This window comes from Notothenia coriiceps, unplaced genomic scaffold, assembly GCF_000735185.1.
Source record: "Notothenia coriiceps isolate Sejong01 unplaced genomic scaffold, NC01 NC01_scaffold00006629, whole genome shotgun sequence".
NCBI classification, from domain to species: domain Eukaryota; kingdom Metazoa; phylum Chordata; class Actinopteri; order Perciformes; family Nototheniidae; genus Notothenia; species Notothenia coriiceps.
The window spans coordinates 1,731-6,106 of record NW_011339330.1 but is presented as its reverse complement, the minus strand read 5'-3'; the positions used below and the strand labels follow the sequence as shown (position 1 = coordinate 6,106).

The 4,376-nt window shown below is 39.3% G+C and overlaps 1 long non-coding RNA gene across 1 annotated transcript; it reads right to left on the bottom strand.

The window, feature by feature from the left end:
• Nucleotides 1–1,157: 1,157 nt before the first annotated feature.
• Nucleotides 1,158–4,022, bottom strand: LOC104943731 (uncharacterized). The gene is made up of 3 exons (XR_798146.1): nt 3,923–4,022; nt 3,116–3,210; nt 1,158–1,184 (listed from the first exon to the last, which is right to left on the bottom strand). It is a non-coding gene; the product is annotated as an uncharacterized lncRNA (long non-coding RNA).
• Between the last annotated feature and the right edge of the window lie 354 nt (nt 4,023–4,376).

The window sequence follows — 4,376 nt, the reverse complement described above, 5'->3', positions numbered from 1 at the left end:
ACACACACGAACGCGCACATGACCAATGAGGGCACGAGATAAGTGTGTGGAAGCCGTAGTACTGTTAAAAGCACAACCAAAATAACTGGATGGCCTACCTGCCTGTCAGCCTTCCATCTGTGCACAAACTTATCTCGTGCCCTCATTGGTCATGTGCTCGTTCGTGTGTGTTGGAGGAGGGGCTCTGTAAGGAAGTGGCAGATTTTTCCGGCTGTGCATTTTCTAATTCTAGCGCACTCGAGCTGGTTTCTCCAAAATTACCTACCCCACCTTTAACGCATACTATAATGAATATGTATTTATCTTGTTTAATTTTTATGGTATGTTTTTACATAAATGTATATTGTAAAAAAACAAGTCAATAAATTGAAAAATAGACAAATATAGTTGTTTCTTATTTGCTTCTTTGACCTGCTCTGCTATGTGGCATAGAACATGTGATACCTGGCTTAAGGGGGAAACATCACAACTGGTTGCTATGATTTATATTTACCTATACTGTACAGGTGACGCTTAATACTCAGCGTTTCATAACTACAACACAACATTTGTCAGCCCTCACTACTCTGCATGCTGTCGCCTCTTGTGGATTTAAAGAATGTATTGGCTAAAAGACTACGAGCAGGATATCATTGGAAAATGTGTCAATTTGAAGAATGCATATAATTTCTCAGAGCATAATGAGGAAATATGATGTTTAAAAGATAGAGAAAAATAGAAGTTTGTATAACAGTTTGATGTCTTCTATTTGAGAGCCTTTTTATGTTAATGTATGTTTGTTTCTTTGAAAGGAGAACTAGAGTCTCTCAGAGTGTTAGAAGCTTTGCTAGCATGTTAACCCTCACTTTAGAAAGTGATAATATGTCAGTGTTGTGTTTACTGGCTGTTGCACTGCCCCCTACTGGTCACACAAATACATTTATGCAGGTTTAAGGTATATAAACATGATTTTCTAAAAAAGGACTTTGTAAACCTTTGTATGTGTACACTGGCAGCTGTACAAGACCTTTGAGTGAAAAATAATTGAAAAAGAAACCCCCCAAAACTAAGGAACTGACCAAAAAGCACTTAGCTTTTTCAGAGTTCATAGTGTGACACCTCTCCCTAACTATCATTACGGAAGACAGTGAACATTCAGTGGAACAGCAAGTACAAACCTTGTGTTGGACTCTCCCTGCTCCTTCCTGGAGTTGACAGACAAGGAAAAAAACAATAAGTCAGAAATCATCTTTTCATAATACATAATTGCCCATTGTGCTTAAAGAACCAGTGGTTTTGCATGTTTTAACCCATTTATTACGCATCACAAAGCTTTGTTTTAGAAATTTGAATGCATTTTCTCTTTTTGCTTTCAAAATCTAGTTGCAGACACTTGAAACGTAATCGGGTAATGTAGCAGTGAACATCCAGTATGTATTAGTTTGTTGAAAGTATTTCTATGAGTAGAGGTTACATTTGGGGCATTTGGGCAGACCTGCTGCCAATAGAAAGTGTGGTTTTACTGCTACTGCTACTGAAACTTTAAAAACATTTATATAATTCTGGATTAAATATTGTATTATTCTAAAGTTCAAGTTAAGTGGGACATATATCATATTATGGTATAGTTTCAAGAGGCAGTGGGAAAATAACAATCCGGATGCCCATTGTTTTTAACAATGAAAGTCACACATGTTTGCCAGGTTTTATTTTCATAATTAGCTAAAGGATGCCTAAGGTCAGTGTTTTAAAAAAAAAGGGTCGGTAAAAGTGGTCAGCATGAACAAATGACAAAGTCTGTCTTTGGAAGAAAAGCTTGCCATTAAACACCCGTTACCCACCAGCCTCGAGATATGGTTATGACTTGATGTTCACTGCAATGGATTACACAACTCAGGATGTTTCAAGAGTCTGCTGCGTTGACAAGACATGTCATTGATTGGTATACCATAGCCTACAAACATTGATATAAATCAAAGAATGCCTGGAACTGTATGTCAGAAAGTAAGTTATAGCCTACATTCAAAGATGTTGGGCAAACAATGTAAGTTTGCGTGAAGAGCTAAAACCTGCATAAACAGTGGTATGGTGGCTATGATAGAAAGACTTTTGCATTCAAGGCTTTGTCAGCAGCTACAAGATTGTAGGGTAGCAACACATCAATCGATAACAAGCATTCAGTGGGAAATAGACCTTAGCAGACAGCAGGCTCACTAAAAAGACATGCGGGTTGATGCAGAGTCTCCAGACAAACTAAAGAAGCACTTGCAGCTTATTAACGTTAAGTAGTGTATTTGTAATCAGAGTTAGATACATACAGTTAGATGAGCATTAGCTAACCTTTAGCAATCTGGTCAGAGCCATGGATTTCTATTAAGGTGGTTATAAATGACATTTTAACAGAAACTCTTAACAATTCTGCCATCTAGTGTGTAGTATAATTAAATGGCAAAATGTAGGGAAAAGTGCTCTGCTCTTAACCTGTGGCAACAGAAGGAATTCCCTTTCCTCCCCCCCTGCTGAGTGCAAATAGCATGTTTTATCTTTAGGGAAACCTGTCTATAGTAAACCCCACTGTATCTTTGATACGTTTGCTACCACAATGAAAACCAGCACTGCATCTCTAAATTGCTCAAAATTACTCACCAGTGGTAGGTGGGTGTACAATTTAAAGCTACTGAAGTGCTGCAGATTCAAAAAAGCTTTACGGCTCATCAAGGCCACGATTGCCGTCCTACACCGAGAGATAATGCTGAAATTGCTGCCTCAGACCTTTAAAGTGACACCCATTAAAGTCCCATTGGGCACTCAACTGACTAAGGTCTAATACAGGGAGTCTGAAAAGCTTCATTTTTTTTATGGCAGTAAAATAATTGATATCATATTATTTTATCTAGAAAGTCCGCGCTTTTTTTTTTCCAGCTTTTTTATTCAAGCAATCGGAGCCAGGATACTTTTTGGTGGCTGTCAACCAATATCACATTAGAAAAGGAAATTGAGAAAATCAATGCATTCATACAAGAAAGGGTGCATCATTGATACAATATATAGATAATATGGAGTGGAAAGCCTCAGAATATAACTAAAATTGTACAGATTTGAAGCGTAGGAAACCAGCTGCCACAGGTGTACCTACTTCGTTGGGCTGCAGGTGTGCAACGCCTTCAAGTGAGGCTTCCACGTAGCAATGGAAACCGAGTTCTCATCAGCCGAATAACTACGCCAAACACACTGCATGCAGAATACACACAACCAAGAGGGAGAAAAAAGTACAAGGAGATAAATGGAATAAATGAGATGATTAGAACAAAAACACAGCAGAGTCAGAAGGGAGAGGGAGAAGAGGATGAGGAGGGAAGACAACAAATGAAAAAGCTGATTAGTGATAATCAAAAAAACATGTTTTCCACACGTCTTTCGCCGGGGGGAGATCAGGCATGGATACATGGATACATGCCTGTGGGAAGGCAGGAGGCTCTCATAGTGCTGCCAAGTGGCGTCAAGGTAGAGCCTGTTGGTGGAGTAATAACGCCACACAGCCTGGTACAACATGGGGACGGACAGGATGAAGAGGAGGAGATAAAACAAGGAGAAAATGGAGAGGCATGTGGGAGGAAAGTGGGTGAGGGAGCAGACGAGGAAGGGCACAGGGAGATATAAGGTCTGAATCAATGAAATGTGTGTGTAAAGAAGGACATGTGTGAAAAGACACGAGGGGCGTAGCAAGAATGCGTTTCCCAAACGGTTGGTGTTTCTGGGCATACAAAGTGCACCTACAAGTGCTTTTTATTCACAGAGGAAAAATAGAAACTGGAAAAAATTACATCATTTAAAAACATTTTATATTTGACAGACATTGTGTATGATTTAGATAAGCTGTTAATGTTATGATTAAAATGTCGTTATAATCCAGCCCTGAAACAGATATGTGTGTGTGGCGTACCTGGATAAGGTAGGCGGCGGGGTTTCTTCTCTTCTCAAAGTGCTTCTGTCTGTGCTGCTCCTGGACCTTCAGGGCAAAGCCTGAGCCCAGAATACCCTGGTGGGATATTAACAGGATTGAATTTGAGATGCATGTGAACACCAAAGACTCTCAAGTACTACAGAGCTGCTGAGCATGAGAACATCCATCCAGGAAAAAAATTGGAGAATAATGAATACCTCTATCTAGGTGAGATTGGATGGCATTGTTTAGTACAGCCAGCGTAAGACCCTTGATTTATTTATGTTAAGTGAACATGGATTCATTGCCCGCAAGGCAAATAGCTTAGCTAGCAATAAGACTGGAAACAGGAAACAGCTAGCCTGCTTCCAGAGTTAATAAACACCTACCAAAAATGCATATTAATTAGACATACATACTGTATATGTGTTAACTTTTAGGCTTAAGAAGTACA